The sequence below is a fragment of the Bos grunniens genome, chromosome 1, assembly GCF_055505025.1.
Source record: "Bos grunniens cultivar Pamir isolate PY7600 chromosome 1, Bosgru_T2T1.0, whole genome shotgun sequence".
Lineage (NCBI taxonomy): Eukaryota > Metazoa > Chordata > Mammalia > Artiodactyla > Bovidae > Bos > Bos grunniens.
Window position 1 is genome coordinate 112857579 of NC_141165.1, and position 23558 is coordinate 112881136.

Genomic DNA, 23558 nt, shown 5'->3' on the forward strand with positions numbered 1-23558 from the left:
CCGCTGCCCTTCCAAAGACTACACGTCCCAGGATGCCGCGGGCCCTGGGCCGGACGCAGTGGGTGGGGTTTGGCAAGAGCGTGGGTCCCAGAAAGAGGCCCTTGTAAGCGTCCCTTTTTGGCGTCCAGTTAGCGTCTTCTTTGCGTCTTAGCGTCCTGCTTAGAGTCATATTTGACAGTTTTAAGCAGTGGAGGGAGGAGCGAAGGGGAAATGCCATAGGGAAGATGGAGCGGTCAAAAGTACAAGTGGAGGCCATATACTTTATGTCTGAATGCTTTAAAAGTTGTTTTTTAAAAAGCTAAACAGTAAAGGAGAAGGAAATGGAAGCCCACTCCAGTGTTCTTGCCTGGAGAATCCCAGGGACGGGGGAGCCTGGTGGGCTGCCGTCTATGGGGTTGCACAGAGTCGGACACGACTGAAGCGACTTAGCAGTAGCAGCGAAGGAGGTGTGTTCTAGGCTCCCACCTTTATAAACATCTTTCATATATAAACATGGAAGTGAAAGTGAAAAGTGGCTCAGTCCTATTCGACTCTTTACGACCCCATGGACTGTAGCCCTCCAGGATCCTCTATCCATGGAATACTCCAGGCAAGAATACTAGAGTAGGTTGCCATTCCTTTCTCTAGGGGCTCTTCTCTACACGGGGATCGAACCCTGGTCTCCTGCATTGCAGGAGGATTCTTTACCGCCTGAGCCACCAAGGCTAGAATTATAAATTTGGACTTGACATTGCATGTTTATAAACATATTTCATATGTAAACACAGAAAGTCAAGTCCAAATTTAGAATCTAGAACTCTGGAGTTCCAAGCAGAGAGAGCTGCTACGTTTTATCTCTTCCCACCCTACTTCCCCTTCACTCCACATTGGTGGCCACCTCTGCCTGCACGTCCAAGCTCGGTTCCCACCATCACCACCAAAGCAGGGGCTTTTTGTTCTACTTTGACCATCCATGGGCCTAGGGGTGGGCAGAGGCTCCGGAGGATGGACCTAGGGAAATGCTTTTGCCAACCTGGACACAGTGCTGATGTACCACATGTAACAATACAGATAAGTCTGGAAAATATGATGTTAAATGAACAAGGGTAGGTAAAGTATGGTGTCATTTATATTTGATTTTAAAAATAGGCAGCACAGTATATTTTTTATTAATAGATACATGTCTGCTTTTTAAAAAAATGTAGCAGAATGATACACAGAAAACTTGGAATGGCAGTTCTCAAAGATAAACACTGACAGCCTTTAGTTAAAGCAGTGAAAACACATGTTATTCGGAAACTACTGGCAGTAGGGAAAGGGCTGAGCTCCATTGTGATTTTTGCAGAAGTGATTAGGGGTTTTAAAGGGAGAATGAGGGAGCAGGGAGAGCTGGACTCATTAGAGTCAGACAAGTGAAAAATCACAAAACATCCGTCAGTGTCATTGTGATTAGACCAGCAGTGTCTGCTAGCTGGCAATTTTCAAGGTTAGGATTCTTCCCTCCCACAGAGATTGGGAGACAGAGACCCTGTTCTTCTTGATGATTACATTTCAAAGGAATGGCTCTCAGGCCTTGAGAAGGACACTTCTAAGTTGTAGAGGTACAGATTCACAACTGTGAGTCTTTTCTCTCTCCAAGAGAGATCAGCAGCCTAACATCAGGTGTTGGCTTGATCAAACAGTAAATTCTCCTGTCAGCCATCGCACTTCCTCAATCAGACATTTTAATGGGGTTTGGTGGGGGCCCAGGTCATCCTAGGGACACAGCCTTAAGTTGCTAAAAAATGATGCTAGTCTTTAATCAGGTCTCTAGCGCAAGGGTTTGGACAGAGCTGTTAAGTTCTGTGGTTCTCACAGTTACATTTGTGGGAGGAGAGAAAATGGCTTCAATTATATTTTTAATATTTTGTTTCTAAAGAGCTGAAAAGAGGCTATGTAGGTGTTCTGTATTCTTTATAGAGTCTATACTTGGTATCTAAAATGTTTCATAATTTTTAAAACTATTTGATTAAATAAGCTCTTTCATTTCTAAGCAAAAACATGTTCATTCTCTTCCCCAAAGGAAAGATAACACAGAGCCACATTATTGCATCCACTTCTAAGTCCAGGATGTCTGCATGATGATCAGTCCTATGGGGAAAATTTCTTTTAACGTGGAATGAGAATCTAGATGGCAGCTATCAAAAAGAATAAAAGGCATGGATCTGGGTCAAATTACCATTCCAATATTCAGGGTGTCTACTGGGTCTCTTCAGTTGTTGTCAGGGGGTTTTCAGAAGCTTTTCTAAAATTTTTTTTTTTTTAACTGTTTAGCCAGTGACATGACAAACAGTTGTTCATCGGTTAAGGTGATCCTACCCCTCAACTGTAATTCATCTTGAGAGTAATTAAGCCAGTGACTGCTTTATACTCCATGTGGTAAAAATATTATTCCACTAAAAATGAATCACTTGACATTTTCAAGCATTTTTTTTCATTCTGTAGAAGATGAAACTTCCAACTTCCATTCTCTTTAATAGGGCCAGGGTCAGCTTCAGGGGCGTGTAGTCTGTGCAACAGCACAGGACTCCATGCCATCTGGAAATGCTTTTTTTTTCCATTTTATTTATGTATTGACTGATTTTTGGCTGTGCTGGGTCTTCGTTGCTGTGTGGGCTTTTCTCTAGTGGTGAGTGGGGGCTACTCTCTGGTTACCATGCACAGGCTTCTCACTGCAGAGGCTTCTTGCAGAGCCTGGGCTCCAGGACAAGCAGGATTCAGTAGTTGCACCTCCCCGACCCCAGAGCACAGGTGGCTCATGGGCATGAGGCATGTACAATCTGCCTGGATCAGGAATCAAACCCATGTCTCCTGCATTGGCAGGTGGATTCTTTACCACTGAGCTGTCAGGGAAGCCCTGGAAATTCTTAATAATTTTGGAACAGGAGGCCCCTCATTTTTATTTTGCACTAGGCACCCCCACAAATTATGTAGCCATTCTCAATAGGATCAATATGACATTGATATATACCCCGTGGGGACAAGATTTCAATAGAAATTAGTGATGATATCTTCTGAAGTATTTATATCATCTGTTCCTTACTCGTCAAACCTTTCAGTGTCATACCGAGTACTCTGAATTCATGGTATCCACCAAGATGACATCCTCTTCCTCCAGTGGTAATTCTAGGAATCTGCTTGTTAGCTAAAGTCTTTCAAACTTAGTATGCCTTGGGTTCCTCTTGCTTGAACATGTTGCACTGGCTGCACCACACTCTCTGCAGTGTTTGCTTGTGTTTGGCTTGTTGATATCCAGGCTGCTGAATTCTCCAAGCAAGGCTTCAAAGGTACATGAACCGAGAACTTCCAGATGTTCAAGCTGGATTTAGAAAAGGCAGAGGAACCAGAGATCAAATTGCCAACATCCACTGGATCATAGAAAAAGCAGTTCCAGAAAAACATCTGCTTTATTGACTATGCCAAAGCTTTTGACTGTGTGGATCACAACAAACTGTGGAAAAGTCTTAAAGAGATGGGAATACCAGACCACCTTACCTGCCTCCTGAGAAATCTGTATGCAGGTCAAGAAGCAACAATTAGAACCAGACATCCTCTCATGGAACAACAGACTGGTTCCAAATAGGGAAAGGAGTACATGAAGGCTGTGTATTGTCACCCTGCTTATTTAACTTATATGCAGAGTACATCATGTGAAATGCCGGGCTGGATGAAGCACAAGCTGGAATCAAGACTGCCGAGAGAAATATCAATAACCTCAGATACGCAGATGACACCACCCTTATGGCAGAAAGTGAAGAGGAACTAAAGTGCCTCTTGATGAAGGTGAAAGAGGAGAGCAAAAAAGCTGGCTTAAAACTCAACATTCAAAAAACAAAGATCATGGCATCCCATTCCATCACTTCATGGCAAATAGATGGGGAAACAATGGAAACAATGACAGAGTTTATTTTCTTGGGCTCCAAAATCACTGCAGATGGTGACTGCAGCCATGAAATTAAAAGACGCTTTCTCCTTGGAGGAAAAGCTATTTCCAACCTAGACAGCATACTAAAAAGCAGAGACAATACTTTGCCAACAAAGGTCTGTCTAGTCAAAGCTATGTTTTTCCCAGTAGTCATGTATGGTTGTGAGAGCTGGACCATAAAGAAAGTTGAGCACCAAAGAATTGATGCTTTTGAACTGTGGTGTTGGAGAAGACTCTTTAGAGTCCCTAGGGCTGCAAGGAGATCAAACCAGTCAAAAAAAAAAAAAAACAGTCCTGAATGTTTATCGGAAGGACTGATGCTGAAGCTGAAGCTCCAATACTTTGGCCACCTGATGCGAAGTGCTGACTCATTTGAAAAGACCCTGATGCTGGAAAAGATTGAAGGCAGGAGGAGAAGTATCACCGACTTGATGGACATGAGTTTGAGCAAGCCCTGGGAGTTGGTGATGGACAGGGAAGCCTGGTGTGCTATAGTCCATGGGATCGCAGAGTCAGACGTGACTGAGCGACTGAACTGAACTGAACTGAGTTATTGCAGATCTCAGTGGTGGTTGAGTCTTCTGCTCATAAGCCCTTTTTCCTTTTTCTCTTGCTCTGGATCAGGGTCATCCACTCTTCCCCTTCACCTTGTCTTGTCTTCTGAAAGGACAAACACCACATTGGGTTGTTGATCTCCAGTCTGCTAAGTTAGTTTTCTAACTCATGAGTTAGAGAAAATGAGAAAATTCATTTTCATGAGTTTTCTGATCTTTCCTCTTGATCTGGATCCAGTTTATCTACATTTTCCCCAACATGCCTCACTTCCTGCGATGACAACAATATTACTATGCCAAAAGAACATTCCCTAGCTGGCTACAAGTTTTTATGCTTGTAAGTTTCCTAGTATTTTTGTGCTTTTAAAAAAATCTCAAAGTCCTACCTTTTACCTGGATGGTTGTGAACTTAAAAGATATATAAGCATGAGATTACAGTAAAATTTGTTAAATTCTAGTAGTAAATCTCTGCTTAAATCTTTTTCAAGAGCTAGAGAAGATTTTATTATGAAATTATCTAAATGTATTTTCTCACATTACTCTTTTCTCCTAATTATAAGAAGATTCCATCAATGATACTAGGAGCTCTCTCTGCTTTTATACGTCTTTGGTATCCTTTTGGAACAGAAGGAGTTGGAATTTCTTTTTTCATAGACCTGCTAATGCTAATAGTTGTGACCACCTGGCACACAATGGAGCCATTCCAAGATATGCCTTCAAGAAATGCGTATCCAGTCATCTACATAGAGTGTATTATCTGCCCGTGCTTCACAGTTATTTGTATTTTCATCCCCAAATAGGAAGGGTAGTAGTATTCTATAGTATCTTTGGATAAAACCAAATTGCATTTTTACAAAGGGAAAATTAAAGTTTGTTGTTTTGAATGAAACTGTAAAAACCAAAAATATGTTTAATCTCTTACTGGTGTTCTGTGCCATATAATTATGTAATTCCTATTGTATTAGATGTACAAAAGTCATATTATGACACATAGCCTATTCTCAATACATACTTGTGAAATGAACTGAAGAATGTTTTTAAAATATTTTGGAATGGATGAAGTCATTCACCAATATAGAAACAGCTGGTTGGGACTAGAGGCAGGTGAGGGATTATTACCTCATCTGTGTGGTCAATCTTTATGTTAGGGGTAATAGCGTTTATTTCAGCTTTTATTATAGTATTATCATAGCATTTCTTTTAAAAGGGTAGACAGAAGCAGTCATAGCTCTTTTCTTCCTTCTCAAGCAATCTTTTCTAAATTCTCATGCATTCTTAGGTGAAGATGAACACCTACTAATGTGTATTAATCTATTGCTACATAAAAAATTATCCCCAAACTCAACATCTCTAAACTGTAAGCATTTATTTATCATGATTTCTGTGGGTCAGGAGTTTAGAAGCCACCTAGCTAGATGTTCTGACTCAGGGTCTCTTGAGATTATAATCGAGATATTGGCCAGAATTGCAGTCATGCAATCATCTGAAGGCTTCCCTGGGCTACAGAGTCTACTTGGACAGTGGCTCACTCACATGCCTGACAAGTTGGTGTTGGCTGTTAGCAGGATTCCTATGGTGCTCTCCAAATGAGACTTTCCATGGGCTACTTGAATGTCCTTTCAACATGGAGGCGGGCTTCCCCTAGAGTGAGAGTTAAGAGAGACCAAGATCAAAGTCACAGTATTTTTTTTATTACCCAGCCTCAAAAATCATACTCTATCATTTCTGCCATATCATTGTTTACCCAGGTCTGCCCTGTTCAGTGTGGGAGGAAACTATAAAAAGGCCTGAAGACTCAAAGGCAAGAATTATTTACGGCCATCTTGGAGGCTGGATGCAAATGAGGTAACATTAGACTCTATAGATTCTTCATTGGCCAATCAACTTGCCCCTGAGATTCCTGCCTATATTATCTCAGCTCTCCTCAAGTTCTACCTCGTCTGAACTTGTAAAGGACTAGCAGCAGGCTCTCTTATCTGGGCACTGGTTCATACAGTATCTTATTTTCTTTAACTCTGAGAATGACAACTAGTTCATTTTCTGAGTTCTTTTGTGTCCTCCACCACACCAAATGCAGAGCTGAAAATGTAGATGGTGTCCAAAAATTCCTGCTGAATAACAAAAGATTGATTTTTGTCCCTTCACGTATCATGTGAGAGTTTCAGAATTCTAAACTTTCCCAGGAATTTTCCTTATCTTACAAGGACAAGTGTTTTCACAATTTTCAAAATTACTTTAGTTATTTGTAATTTTAAAACCCCATCAGGAACAGCATTCCAAGACTCTTTAAACTACTGAAGCCTAACATTTAATTTAACGATGAACAAAACCAAGTTAATTCCCTTTCACAGATGACAAGTGTACAGTTGGCAGCAATTTCAACATCTGCTTTTAATTCATTTAAAAGTGTTGAGCAAACAGTGATTAAAAAAAAGAGCTGAAAACTATAATATTTCACCATTATCCTTCTAGTAGTTGTCTTTGCTAATTGAAGTTGACTCTTAATAGGCTATATGGATGGACTCAAACTAAACATTTGGACAGGGATTGACCCATTCTTGGGTTTGGGATGGTTATGCTTTAAAGTGGGAGCCTGTTTTACTCTTTTCTCTTTTCAAATTTGTTCCCAGATGTTCCAGATAAAAGGTTTTTATTAGGGTTGAGACACTGCTGGTTAGAAACAGAGATAGTAAACAATATGTTAGCTGAAATAAGCCTTTATTTTAAAGACTTAACTTCCTGCTTTTTGTGAGTCCACCCATTCACAATATGTAAACAATATCCTTAGATAATGACTGTGCTGTTCTTTATGTATCATCTGTCTCCATTCTCCTCATACACTTATACTCACCCTTCCTTTTAGGCATATGTCTTTTCAAATAAAAGAGTTAGCAAGTAACCACATAAGGTACATGAAATTACATTATAAATGCTTTTAACAATATGTGTAAAAATACAGGTATGTATCACAATTTTTATGAATATATTATTTGTAGACTGATTTCTCTAATACCCATGCTAACTTGTACAAAGCTTATCTCACTCCTGGGCATATACCCAGACAAAACTATAATTCAAAAAGATATGTTCATAGCAGCACTATTCAAAATTGCCAAAATATGGAAACAATCTAAATGTCTATCAACAGATTAACGGATAAAGAAGACGTGGTACATATACACAATGGAATACTACGTGCCAAGTTGCTTCAGTTGTGTCTGACTCTTTGTGACGCTATGGACTGTAGCCCACCAGTCTCCTCTGTCCATGGGATTCTCCAGGCAACAATACTGGAGTGGGTTGCCATGCCCTTCTCCAGGGGATCTTCCCAATGCGGGGATCGAACCCGTATCTCCTGAAGCTTCTGCATTGCAGGTGGACTCTTTACTGCTGAGCCACCAGGGAATACTACTCAGCTATAAAAAAGAATGAAATAATGTCACCTGCAGCAGAGATTATCATACTGAGTGAAGTCAGACAGAGAAAGACAAATACCATATGATATCACTCGTGTGGAATCTAAAATATGGCACAAATGAGACCTCCGTGGTGGTGCAATGGGTAAGAATCCACTTTGCAATGCAAGAGACACCAGCTTGCCTAGGGCTCCGTGCTCCACAATAGGAAAAGCCACTGCACTGAGAAGCCCATGCACTGCAACAAACAGTCTCTGCTCACTGCAGCCACAGAAAGCCTCGGGCAACAACACCACCACCGGTGAAAGCCGCTCAGTCGTGTCCAGCTCTTTGTGACCCCATGGACTATACAGTCCACGGAATTCTCCAGGCCAGAATACTGGAGTGGGTAGCCTCTCTCTTCTCCAGGGGAATCTTCCCAACCCACGGATCGAACCCACGTCTTCCGCATTGCAGGCAGGTTCTTTACCAGCGGAGCCACAAGGGAAGCCCAACAACCACAGCCAAGATAAATAAATACATCTTTTAAAAATATAAATAAAATATGGCACAAATGAATCTATCTACAAAATAGACTCACTGACACAGAGCTCAGACTTGTGATTGCCAGGGGAAGGAGGGCAGGGAGAGGGAATTTGGAGTTGGTAGATGCAAAACATTATGTTTAGAAAGGATAAACAACAAGCTCCTACTCTATAACAAGGGAACTATATCCAATCTCTGGGATAAACCATAGTGGAAAAAGAATACTTTAAAAAAGAAAGTATATATATACGTACGTATGTATAACTGAGTCACTTTGCTGTACAGCAGAGATTGGCATAACACTGAAGTCAACTGTACTACAATTTTAAAAATGAAAAAAATAAAAAAGAAATTGCACAGCTTATCACTGTCATTTCTACATTCCAAATTCACACAAGAATTTAAAAATTAAATAAAAAGAATTCTTAGGATGTAATGAATGAACTCCAGGAGTTGGTGATGGACAGGGAGGCCTGGCGTGCTGCGATTCATGGGGTCGCAGAGTCGGACATGACTGAGCGACTGAACTGAACTGAATGAATGTGAAAATTACCACAGAAACAAAAGCATTTAAAATATTTAGATAAAGAATTTCTTCTCTATAATTTTGCTCATGCTTTCTGGACAATATCAACTAGTTCTCTGTTGTTAATTACCATCTGTAACCTGATAACTCCTAGGTCTGTATTTCCAACACTGGCCTTTTATAGTTTGCATCGTAAATCTAGCCATCTACTGGAGCTTGCACTTGGATGACCCACAAACACTCCAAACTCAGTATTTCTAAACCTAAATTATTATGTCTACCTACTCCCCAGTCCATATCATTTCTATAGAGGTAAATGGTTTTATTACGTTTATTCATCCAGTCATCTAAGCCAGAAACTTGGGAGTTATTCTAGCCTTCTTCCCTTCTTCCTCCCCATAGGTCATCATGGGCCTAGGCAGATTTTCCTCCCTAGATTTCAAGCCAGCTAGCACAGAGTTGGACACGACTGAAGCGACTTAGCAGCAGCAACAGCAGCAGTTCTTCACCATGCTCCAGTTTTTCTCTTGTTTTTGTTCCTCATTATGTTTTACATGAACGGATTCCTTAATTAGCTTCCAAACTTCTTCCACTGTCTTCCCCAGTCAACAGGGACTCTATATCCAGAGTTCATACTGACAGTCCTCAGATTTGCTTAGCAGCTTTTATTCTGTCATCTTTAATCACTTGAATATCTTTATATACTTTCAGTTTGTCTCTTCCACCACTTTGGACCAGCCCCCAATTTATACATTTGTCATTTGCTTGGTCCTCTTGAGTGACTTCACTTTCACTTTTCACTTTCCTGCATTGGAGAAGGAAATGGCAACCCACTCCAGTGTTCTTGCCTGGAGAATCCCAGGGACGGGGGAGCCTGGTGGGCTGCCGTCAATGGGGTTGCACAAAGTCGGACACGACTGAAGTGACTTAGCAGCAGCAGCAGAAGTATTTGAATTTGTGGCCCTCCCTGCATTTTCTAAAATGGAAATCTACCTAAAATGCTCCAATTGCTCATTATTCCCTATAGAGAATGTCTAAGTTCTTTATATCATGGATACAGTACTCTCAGAACCTCAAGTATTTTCCCTTCTTCCCTTTCAGCATATGCTTCAGCCATTCTATATTTACAGGCCCCCAATATGCCCTGCTGCTTCATGACTTTATGTCTGTTAAAACTTACTTCCTCTGCTTTGTTACCTCTAACTTCCTTCAACTGGTTACACTTAGCCACATGGTTTGAGCAACATTTTCTTTGTAACCCTCTCTCTCAAGCAGAATTATTCACCCCTGCCTTTTGCTACCACTTCCCCTTAAATATACCTCAAAATTTTTATGCTTATGTATTTGTTTCTCTGCTAGACATGATATCCTTAGAACCAGCTTAGTATGTCTTTACACTGCTAATGCCTAGCATAGTATTTTATACATAGCTGTAATCTGTTGTATGAGTAAATGGACGAATGGATTGTGTGTGTGTGTGTGTGTGTGTAACCTTGTTACTGCAAACACTTAAAGAGTATTTGCTATGTGTTGGCATTGTTCTGATTTCCCAGGTGGCACAGTAGTAAAGAATCTGCCTGCCAATGCAGAAGATGCAAAAGATGCAAGTTCAATCCTGGGTCTGGAAGATACTCTGGAGAAGGAAATGGCAACCTGATCTAATATTCTTGCCTGGAAAATTCCATGGACAGAGGAGCCTGGTACAGTCCATGGGGTCGCAAAAGACAACCCCAGAACTGAGTGCTGAGCACGCGCACACACACACACACACACATACTCACACAGAGGCGTTGTTCTAAGCCCTTCTAACTGATTTAATCCTCCCAACAACCTTATGAATTAGTAATGAATAAATATGAAACCAGATACAAGTTAGACCAAATAGGAGAGTAGTTTTATTACAATTTAAGAAGCATTTCTTTAGAAGTAGAAATGATTGTCATGTTTGTATGAAATAAAAAAAAAAATAAGCTAATGAAGACACACAAAAGATGAAGAAGAGGCAGGCCATTACATCAGGGTCCTTATGTATCACAAGTAGGTGCTGTTGCTCAATTGGATGTTCTTGCTTCTGCTTAATGAAATCTTTCCTGGGAGAGGCAAAAATCTTGTGTCATCGTTTTTAACCTGAAGAAAAATAATTTCTCCTTGCCATAAAAACTTTATTATTTTTTTAAATCATCGATTTGTATAAAGCACTTGGTGACAATCTATCGGCAGAGACAAAGCCTACATTCACAGATAATGATAATGCTTAAATTTTATCTAGTCACAGTGTTGACAATGTCCTACCAAGCTCTACATAATCTGCAACTCCAGTGCTCCCTCCATCTAGAAAGCTCTTTCCCCAGATATGTTTATGGCTCACTGGGTAGACAGCACCGGGGTAGGCAGAGATACGGAAAAGAACTTCAGGGAGGGACTGACACTATCAAATACAGAAAAGCCCCAGGCATGTTGGCAGTTCCCAGAGTAGGCCAGTGACAGGAGAGACAGCTCAGCTAAGATCTGGCAGGAATGAAGAGTAACTGGAAGTTCTCAAATAGGAGAGGTCTCTACGACCCAAGGAGAGTTTTACAAAGATGTCCAGGGGATTGAGTTCAGTTGGACTGAAGGTAAAAGAGATCAGAGATAGGGTGGTCAGCCTGGAGCTGATAAGATCCTAAACTGGGATATGAGCCACAGAGCCACAAGAAAAGTAATGGGTGAGAAAGATTGTGGGAAGAGAAAGATGATGAGAGACCGAGTTCCTGATCAGATATGAGAGACGAGAGAAGGGGGATGTGGTCCAGAGGCTAGCGGCCACAGCAGGAGCAGAGCCCTCAGGAGGGATCTGTTGGGGATAGAGATTTGATGGAATTTGGGTATATTAGGCAGCTGGAAATAATGCTGTGGCCCAAAACGTGGATTAGGTCTAAGGATACAAATTCTGTGAAATTCTGATTCTGGTTCTTTCTGTAGGATGAGAGGTAACGAATCAAGAGACAGAGATGGAAATGGGCACTCTCACGTGCCACTATGGGAGGTGAACTGATGCAAAGTTTTTGGGTTAGAACTTGGAAATACTCATCAATATCTAAAATATGCATGCCCTAAATATTCTCTGTAGAATTTATCTTATAGAGATATTTGTACAGTTGAGCAAGAGTATGGACAAGGATGGACTTTCCAAGTGGTGCTAGTGGTAAAGAACCTGCCTGCCAATGTAGGAGACACAAGAGACATGGGTTCAATCCTTGGGTTGATAAGATTCCTTGGACCCACTCCAGTATTCTTGCCTGAAGAATCCCATGGACAGAGGAGACTGGTGATCTACAGTTTCAGGGTTACAAGTAGTCAGACACAACTGAAGCCTCTTAGCATGCATGCATATACAAGGATGCTCATTGATGTATTGTCTGGCTTGTAATGGCAAAAAAAAAAAAAAAATAAGTCAATCTAATTGTCCATCATCAGATGGTACTTGTATATGAGAAATACCATGTTGCTGCTAAACAAAATGAGGTAAAACTATGTATAATGATACAGAAAGATGTCTATCATATATTAAGTTAAAAAAAAAAGCAAGTTGTAAGTTATAGACATGTTAAATAACTAGGTATGAGGAATCTTTTTTCTTTTTATGATGTGGACCATTTTTAAAGTCTTTATTGAATTTGTGTCAATATTGTTTCCGTTGTATGCTTTGGTTTTTTGGCCTCGAGGCATGTGAGATCTTAGCTCCCCAGCCAGGGATCGAACCTGCACCCCCTGTATAAGAAGGCAAGGTTAAACACTGAACCTCCAGGGAAGTCCCAGGAAGAAACTTTTCACAATGAATGAAGTGAAATCACTCAGTTGTGTCCGACTCTTTGAGACCCCATGGACTGTAGCCTACCGGGCTCCTCCATCCATGGGATTTTTCCAGGCAAGAGTACTGGAGTGGGTTGCCATTTCCTTCTCCAGGGGATCTTCCCAACCCAAGGATGGAACCCAGGTCTCCTGCATTGTAGGCAGACGCTTTACCATTTGAGCCACAAAAGAAGCCCTCACAATGAATATGTATATCACATTATCACCACGTACACTACTTTTTCATGTACATTTTAAGTATCTTTCCATTTTACTTGTCAGTTATACCTCAATAAAGCTAAAAATAAAGCTAAAAAAAAAACCCTCTTAAAGTCCTCACAGCCACCACTAACAGAACAGTTCACTGGTGTCTGTTCTGGTTCTACCTAACCTTAAAAAGCTGGGTCCAATAGCGAGTCACTTCTCCATCCCCCAGGAATCGTGTTAACCATTTTATTTATTTTTAAGTAAAACAAAAGGGTGGGGGAAAAGCAAGTTGCAAAATGATGTGTCTAGTGCAATTCTGCTTTTCAAAACAACAGTAAGATGTGTATTTGGACATGCACCTAGGAAGGTCTGAGAGAATATGTGGAATTGTTAACTGTGATAATTTAGGTTGGGCACGACTTGAGGGGGTATTGACCTTCCACAACTATACATTGTTAGACTTTCTTCCACTAACCATGCATGATGCTTGGAATAAGAATAGGAGTTTGGAATGTTAGGAAAACCATTTTCAGAGTTTCTTAAGGAGGTGATTCAGTCACTGTCACTAAAGGTGAGATGAAAGTAGGTCAGAGCAAAGCAGGAGAAGGTGAGGTGAACTGACTGTGCGCAAGGCACGTGGGGTGTATGTATGCAAACAAGTGGACAGGGCCCTACCCGTCCAGCCTCCTCTCCCAGCACCTTCCCCGTCCCCTCACACTTGCCTCCTCTGTGTTCCTGGACTAAGCCTTTCAACACATGGCCTCTGCACATTCTGTCTCTGCCTTGAAAACACCCCCAAGCCCCGAACACACACAGCCTCCAGCATGCACACACTGTGCTCTTACTTCACATACCAGCTCAGCTGTCACTTCCCCCGGAGAAGTGAAAGGATAGGACAGGCTTTCAGAATGTAATAGCAAGCCCCTTTGTTATATGAGTTCTTGGATACGTCACACACGATTTGAATGGGGAAACAAGAAATTTAAAATGGGAAAAGAGAAGGAAGGCAGAGAGTGCCTTCCTTTAATAGTGTTCATGTTTTGAAACCTTTCTTCTTTCAAAAGATCCACATTGTTTTTTGGATAATAAAGTAAAATCCAATAAAAGTAGATCCGTATTGTTTACTCTGCCTGCTTCTCCTACTTTTAAGTGTACTTGTGGTTCTTCATAGATATTTCCTATGACGGGCAGCAAGAGAACCCAGAAATTGTTAGTAGATTGTTAGTTCCTGCAGCATCATTTACAATTTCTCTGTGGACAAGTTCTTTCTGTGGTTGTTTATTGAGCACTTTAGCATGCATCAATATTAACTTCTGTTTGAGACCCTGGGTGAAAATGACCTTATCTATCTCCCATCTTCCTATTTATACCTCTTCTACTCTCTTATGCAGTGCAAGCTCAGCCCATCGCTGTAACTGTCAATCTTCTGAGCAGTGGAATAACTCGAAGCGAAAGGGAAAGTGTTTTTTCAGTCGTGTTTGACTTTTTACGACCCCGTGGACTGTCTCTGTCCATGGAATTCTCCAGGTGAGAATTCTGGAGTGGGTAACCATTCCCTTCTCCAGGAGAGCTTCCTGACCAAGGAACTGAACATGTGTCTCTTGCATTGCAGGCACATTCTTTACCATCTGAGCCACCAAGGAAGCCCAAGGAGTTTTTTAAAGTTTGGGAATATACCCTCAGGGATTCTGACTCTGCTGGTTTAGGGTCAGACCCAAGCACAGGGTGTTCTGAAAGTTCCTTGGGTGATGCTAATGTGCAATCAGCATTAAGTACCATTGGCCAAGATTAATCTTGAAACAGAAACTCTACTTGGAGAACTGCAGAACACCTGACTTCTGGAAATCAAAGCCTGGGTGGTTTCAGTGGCCCTTGTCTCTTAGATGGTGTCTGAGTTGCTTTGTTCACAAAGATAGAAGCTGAAGGCAGACATCATAAAAGGTGATGGCTGAAGCATCACCCTGAATCAAGGCTGATTACTTTGGACCCTAGCACTTGCTTGTAGGAAATAGCTTGATCACTTGTACAGCTGGAGTAGGGCAGGTGTTCATGGATGAGCAGACTAAACGCTTCTGGGGACCTATACTAACTTTCAGATTCTGTTCTCTGTCACTCATGTGTCTCAAAGACTTTCAGAACAAGCAAGTATGCTTTTAGGAGTTTAATGCATGGGGCACCTGAGGCCCTGGAAGGTTTATGCTTTATGCTGAAGGTTTATGGTTTATGCTGAAGAATATTCTTCAGCACAGTCCAGCTCCCTGGACTCTTGACTCCCAAACTCCAGAGGTTATCACCAGCTGTGCTACCTGAAGCAGGGCCTGAGTCCTAGTCCTGGCTCGGCCACTGAGCAGATAGATGTGGCCCGCTTAAATCACCTCTTCACTCAGGGCTTTCCTTCCCTCGTTCCCTCGGATGAGGTCAGTTAAACCGCATCCAAACCCCCTTCAGCATGAGCAAGTGACACTAGGTGGCGCTCACGTAACTCCAATGGGGAACGCTTGGACCACGCTGGCTGCCAGGCTCCTGCCCCTGAAAAGATCCGAGGACATGCTAAGCGCAACTTGGGAAATGATGCACTTTTATGAGGACTTCTTGGGCCTCCTTTCCTCAAGAATTTTTGAATCTGTGAATGTCTGTTGTGTTTCACCAGATACTTTTTACTAATGTACTTCAGATTTCATATCCCTCTCCTTTTCATTATCTCAAATTTTTAAATGCTGTAGAGAAAACTATTTCCCATGGCTTAGCTACACATACATGCTTGTGTGACATAAAAGTATGTGCTATTACCTTAGCAAGTGCCAAGTTCTCCCCAGGGACGGGGGAGCCTGGTGGGCTCTACACTAGTAACTTCTAGGAGAGAGACTCACTGTCCCAGCACTGAACTTCAAGCAAATGGGATTCTTCCCTGCAATGAGTCGCCACTGGACAGAGTGACCCAGATGTGGCTTTTGTTTGAAGCCTTGCTCCCCACAGCTGGTTCTCATGTTTCTAAGATGTTCATTCTGGTCCAGGTTCATTTCAAGTATGCAGTCTGGCTCAGCTTGAATTCAGGCCTTGAGCTTTATGATCAGGATATTATCTCAAACATGATGCTTTCTTCACTGATAAAAGTCACCTAAAACATCTTTCAGATGCTTCTTCATTCAAGGACCAGAGTAGTAGTATGCAAGGATAAAAGTGAAAGTGTTAGTTGGTCAATCATGTCCAACTCTTAGTGACCCCATGGACTGTAGAAACAACAGCTGCTGCTGCTGCTGCTGCTGCTAAGTCACTTCAGTCGTGTCCGACTCTGTGCGACCCCATAGACGGCAGCCTACCAGGCTCCCCCATCCCTGGGATTCTCTAAGCAAGAACACTGGAGTGGGTTGCCATTGCCTTCTCTGAGAAACAACAGACTGGTTCCAAATAGGAAAAGGAGTACGTCAAGGCTGTATATTGTCACCCTTCTTATTTAACTTCTATGCAGAGTACATCATACAAAATGCCAGGCTGGATGAAGCACAAGCTGGAATCAAGATTGCCAGGAGAAATATCAATAACCTCAGATATGCAGATGACACCACCCTTATGGCAGAAAGTGAAGAACTAAAGAGCTTCTTGATGAAAGTGAAAGAGGTGAATGAAAAATTTGGCTTAAAGCTCAACATTCAGAAAACTAAGATCATGGCATCCGGTTCCATCACTTCATGGCAAATAGATGGGGAAACAGTGGCTGACTTTATTTGGAGGGGGGCTCCAAAATCAATGCAGATGGTGACTGAAGCCATTAAATTAAAAGACACTTACTCCTTGGAAGGAAAGTTATGACCAATCTAGACAGCATATTAAAAAGCAGAGACTGTCAATAAAGGTCCATCTAGTCAAGGCTATGGTTTTTCCAGTAGTCATGTATGGATGTGAGAGTTGTACTATAAAGAAAGCTGAGCATTGAAGAATTGATGCTTTTGAACTGTGGTGTTGGAGAAGACTCTTGAGAGTCCCTTGGACTACAAGGAGATTCAACCAGTCCATCCTAAAGGAGATCAGTCCTGAGTATTCACTGGAAGGACTGATGTTGAAGCTGAAACTCCAATACTTGGGGCACCTCCTGCGAAGAGCTGACTCATTGGAAAAGACCCTGACGCTGGGAAAGATTGAGGGCAGGAGGAGAAGGGGACGACAGAGGATGAGATGGTTGGATGGCATCACTGACTCAATGGACATGAGTTTGGGTGAACTCCGGGAGTTGGTGATGGACAGGGAGGGATGCCTGGCGTGCTGCGGTTCACGGGGTCACAAAGAGTCGGACACGACTGAGCGACTGAACTGGACTGTAGGCTGCCAGGTTCCCTCTGTCCATGAGATTTCCTAAGCAAGAATACTGGAGTGAGTTGCCATTTCCTTCTCCAATCCAAGGGTATAGCAACAAAAATAAACATGGAGTAACTAAGTTTGGCACCCAAACCTGTGAGATCTGAGATTTAAGAAGTTTCATATTGTTAATTCATGTTGGGAGTAATAGGTAGATTTCAGTGACTTCATCATCAATATAAGGGATCTTGGACTTGCATGAATGTCCTGGGTGAATTATAGTCACGACTTCCCAATGTAGCACGGTGTTAGAGTCAGAGTAAGGAAGTGAAGGTACATATGTATGCACACTGGTAGACTATAAAGATCTAAAGCCAAAATACTAATAGCAGTGGGGTTATGGGTAACTTATACTGTCATCTGTATACATTTCTGTATTTCTCAAATTTCATTTAATGACTATGAAACTGTTTTTGCATTTCACTATTTCAAAGTTCAAGAGAAAAAAGAGGGAAAGAGAAAAGAATGATCAAGCAGGTTTCAGTAAAGAAACTGCTATTTGTAACTTACCTTGTTTGTGTGTGTTTTTTTTTTTTTTAAAGCTAATGATAGTATGATTTCAAAAGGGGATTGTACTATTTCACTGCTGCTGCTGCTGCTGCTAAGTCGCTTCAGTCGTGTCCGACTCTGTGCAACCCCATAGATGTCAGCCCACCAGGTTCCCCCGTCCCTGGGATTCTCCAGGCAAGAACACTGGAGTGGGCTGCCATTTCCTTCTCCAATGCATGAAAGTGAAAAGTGAAAATGAAGTCGCTCAGTGGTGTCCAACTCTTAATGACCCCATGGATTGCAGCCTACCAGACTCCTCCATCCATAGGATTTTCCAGACAAGAGTACTGGAGTGGGATGCCATTGCCTTCTCCAGTACTATTTCGCTAGGATGTAGAAATTACTTGACTCTGGTGTGATCCACTGATAGTGAAGTAACACCAGAAAACACCTCACAGTAACATTACAATTTTCCTAAACATACATGAAAGGAACTGTTAAAATGAATACAAGTATTTAGAATAATTTATAATTCTCCTCTTGTTTAGACAATATGTACTATGTTAAGGGTGAAACTGTTTTCAACTATGATGTTTTACTTTTCTACTTTATGCTAATTCTACAAAGCTTGGCAGATCCCCAATTGTGACTTCTTTTAGGACTTTTGTTGCCACTCATTAGTCTGCTTAACATCCCCCGAAGTAAAGAGCACCAAGCTTGGAAACGATTTGGAGCAAGGTTCTAATCCACCTTTGGTACAGCCCAGCAGTGTAAGCATGGTCAGCTTACTTAAGTGTCCTGGGTTTCAGTTTTTCCATTTGTAAAGTGAAGCATGGTTGTTCCTACTATCTCTACTATCTCAGTTATTATAGGTATAAAATAAGATAATGGACGTGACAGGAGTCAAAATTCTATAGTGAGTTCTTTTGTAAACAGATGGTGAGATAAAGTTAGGAGTAAAAAAGGTTTTCTGAGGGTGTGACCCTTGTAAAAGCAAAGGGGAGTGAACAGGATTGAGGAGGGGAGTGGTCAGAGTGCAATGCTTTCTCAGCAGCCCAACAGGGAGCACAGAGCTCTGATGGCCAGTTCTAAGAGTCCGTGTTGGATGGGAATGGCCAGTTCTTACACCACTGCCTTGCTCAGTCATTGCCTCGGGGGCTAATCGCATGAAGAGAGTGACTTCGGCTCCAACACAGAGCAGGTTGTGGAAGGAGCTAACAGCTAGAGGCTGTCAGCTAACCACACTTCTTGAAGCTGAATAGCAAGTCCTTTCTGGAAAGGAGGATGTGAGCAATAGATCTCACGTCTGCCACACTGGGCCCTAATACAATTCTACTTAGGGACACCACTTGAGACAGGTGTACATTATATGTCAAGATTATGAGTTCCCTTCCTCTGACCACAGACTTCTGTCCTTTGATACTGTCTGCTCCTTCTCTGAGCATTGAGCATGCCCCTCCACCTTCTGTGACCCCTCTCCTTCTCTCCCTCCCTATCTTGACAGTCATCTTCTGATTTCCCTGACCTCTCTAGCAAGGTTCACCAGCTTGGATTCAAGGATCTGGCATTTTTAACATTGCCTTCTCTTGCTCTTCTAGAACCTTTGATTGTCTCTCCTGCTTGCCAGACTGATTTCTAATTCTGAGTCACCCCACAGTGTTCTGTCCTTTGAAACTTGAGTGCCAAAACTTACTGGAAAAATTCATGTAGGGAATTCCCTAGAGGTCCAGTGGTTAGGACTCCAAGGTTCCACTGCCTGGGGCCAAGTTCCATCCCTTGTTGTCAGGGAACTAAGATCCCACAAGCTGCATGGTGCAGCCAAAAACAAACAAAAATAATTCATGTAAATCTACTGAGTGGTAAACTACACTTCAATGACAGCCAATTTCACCAACACATTTACTGTAGCAATCCTTTTATCCAGTTCTAGTTGTCTTCCTGTTCCATTTATACTGTGTCTAACTTGTAAGACACAATTGACACTTATTCAATTCCACCTTATGCAGAAAGTATCTATGGAATTGATCTACTCCCTTCCACTCTTCTCCCTTCGTTGGCTGCACTGGGTCTTTGATGCTGTGCAGGCTTTCTCTGCTTGTGGTGAGGAGGGGATGCTCCTCCTCGAGGTGTGCAGGGCCTCACTGCCGCAGCTCCTCTTGCTGCAGAGCATGGGCTCCAGGGCGAGTGTTGTCAATGGCCCAGTAGTTGTGGCGAACCAGCTTAGTTGCCCCAAGGCGTGTGGGATCTTCCTGCGGACCAGGGATTGAAACCCATGTCCGCTGCATTGGCAGGCGGATTCTTAACCACTGGTCAACCAGGGAAGTCCCTATACGGTGACTCTTGAGGGTTGAGCTATGACCTGTACTACCTTGACTCTTGTGTATCACCCAGAACAGTGCCATAAGCTTCACTGGCACTGAAAAAAATTGTTGAATGAATAGTTGAATGAAGAAGAACAATTAAAGTTGTTTTGTTATATGCCTATTACAAGTTAAGGACAACGTCAAGTATTTTATGTACGTCGTCTCAGTCTGCACAGGACTCCCATTTTGTAGGTTTTATAGATTGGTTTGTTGCCTATCTCGTGCTGCTAATATAAATTCCTTGAGGGCAAATAACAAGTCTGATTTGTTTCTTTGAGCTCCACTTTCCAGGTGATGCCTGACACAAAGATGACGCTCAATAAAAGTTAGATGAGGGATCAGATAAATGACAGGATGACAAATGAAGGGTCAGTGTTAAGACTGCTCAACATCAAAGCCTGTACACTTTGTGCCAGGTCATGTGGCTCTGTCTGTTTTAAGTGGTGTCAACTGCCCAAAGCTTCACAACAATTTCATGACCAAATATGAATTAGAAGAAAATGATCCTCCATACCATACTTCAATCAAAATGGTGACAGAAATTATAGTTGTCACTTGCTTTATTTACTTCTAAAGAATGTACCTAATAATGCAGGAAGGATAATGGGCCAGCTCATGAATTTTCTGTTTCTACCTCAAACATCTGACTATAATTGTTTCTTTACCTTGGTTATGACTCAGTGTATGTTTGGATATTATTTGGGAACCATTTGAATTCATAAGTCTTCTATTTCTTACCATGAGAATAAGAATGGACAATATTTCCATATGCTAACCTTAGTGAGAAAATCATAAAGAATGACTTAAACAAAATGGTACTTAGCAGATAGTGATAATTAAGTTCTTAATCTTTCTGCCAGAATTTGGCTTTTAGTCAACCATTTGATAATAGTGCACATAATGTGGCAAGCACCAGAAAGATGGTTCTAGACAGCTCATGGATCCTAAAAGTATGCAAATCTTTGAACCTATTGTTGGAAATTGAACAACAATAGAGGTGAGATTCTAGAATTTCCATTCTTACTACTACTTATAATGGAACCAAACAACTGTGAACACATTTTAGAGATTACTGAGGCCTTCATTCATAAAGCATTTTATGAACATTTTAGTGTAAATACCAACTATTTTTAAATCTTATGATTCCATAACGAAAATGTTTTCCTAAACAATTTGGACCACTCCATAACAGTTCTAATGGTTTCCCTATTAAGTATCTTTCAAAAATAGCCACAACATGTCTTTTTTAAATAGATGAGTATTAACCAAATGGAAGCATGCATTGACAGATTCTGCTAAAGCAATGAAACCAAAATAGTCTATAGAATAAGGAACTCAAACTAAATGACCCTAAGTTTGCTCTTAGTCATGGGGAAAAGAAATCTATGGCTGTAACCCTGAAAAAGTTTAGTCAATGCTAAAACCTGAATACAATTCACATGCTCTGTTATTCATGCCTTACATGATAAATTCTTGCCCATTTAACTCAAATCTGAAGGGAAGTTAGCAACTATATGTGAATTCATCCATTTGTTTTTATTAACTCATCTTTCTATCGACATGTTTAATAAAATGGTCATAACCTAACAAGAACTTCCAGTTAAAGGAAGAGGCATTTTCAGAAATGTTTTTTCCTTATGTTTTTAGCAAAAGTGATGACGTATTTTCAAAATCCAGTTTTATGTTCCACAGTTATAATTTTGTGTCATATTTCCATATAAAAAGAGCTGATATTGCAGTACCTCTTCTGATAATAGTTTACATTCCTATCTCACTTTACAGTTTAACAAATTTATGTTTTATTTATTTATTTTTTGGCACTGAGACAGGATCTCAGTTCCTTGACCAGGAATGAAACCCAGGCCTTGGCAATGAAAGTGTGAAATCCTAACACTAGGCGAGCAGGGAACTCCCCAAATTTATTTTTTCAGTTTTTAAATTTCCTATCACATTCACCAAAACCTTCTCATCACTCCTTAGGCACCCAGTCTCCTTGACCCCTCATTCTCCAACTTGGATTCCCTCAGTGACCCGGAAGAGATTGCTTGGCAGGTATTCTCAGCCAGAAATGAGCAAACCAAACCTCAAGGAATCAAAGAAGCTAGCTTGTGGATGATGATGCCTCAGATTACAATTTATATTGCATCTGTGAAGTTAATTTGAATAAAGTTTTGAATGAAAAATAGTCATTTGGACAACTCAAAATGGCTAAAACCATTCTAGGAAAGTTGATAATTGATAGATCCATTTCAAGACCATTTGCCCACCGACAAGACTCCACAGGGACTTCTAAACTGAACTCATTATCTCCTGATGTGTATTCTTCCTGCTATGATGTAGTCGGATTGCTCAGATGGTTTGAGTTTAGACACCGCTTACTCCCTAACTCTGAGACATGTTGGATGGATGGCACATAACTGAACAAATATTTGTTGAATTAATAAGTGAACTTAAATTTTTAATAGGCCCTCATTTTTTATTAGCTGTTTCTTTGGCACAACTATTTTGGAAAACAATAAAACAACATATAGCAAGAACCATAGGAATATCTGTGTGATACTGTTTGATTCAGGAATTCTACACCAAAGAATATTTCATAAAGAAAAAATCCTATAGGAGTAACATCTTGAAGGTATTCTCAAGATTATTAATCATAGGCAAAATACCAAAACAGCCTCAAAGCCCAGGATACAGTATCTATGAAGGATATGATTTCTGGCTGCTAAGTATGTTTCTTCCCTATCACTTCCTTCATCCCTTTCAAACATAAAGGTAGGCACATGACCCAAAGTGACCAATCAAATCGTCCCATTTCCACAGCACACAGTGATTGCTTTAGGGATGAGCCAATAAAAGTCCTTTCGTAGGAATTTTCCTTTAGAATTAGTTAGAAAGACATTCTTTTGCTTCTATTGTCAAGGATTGGAAAAATACAACTCCATGTTGCCAACCACATGGGGAAATTCCAGCTGGCTGCAGCAAAATCAAGTGAGGCCAATACACAAGCAGACACAAGAGGCGAAAAGAGACAAACTCAGCTGGCACATTCCTGAAAACATAATGAGTCTTGAATCCTAACATCTCTCCCACTCATGTCTACTCCAGTTACATAGGCCATTAAGTCTCTATTTTTGTTTAAGCTGGGTTTCTGTCACTTACAATTAAGAGCTCTGATTACTACATCCACTCAAAGGAATGCTATGTAGCCTTTAAAATAGCAATTTTGCAGACACATGGGAAAATGTTTACAGCAAATGTTAAGTGGTAGTAACAAAAGACAAAATAATAGGTGTGTATGTATGAATATACAGAAAAAAGGTGGCTGTGTTAACAGTGCTTACTCCTGAGTGA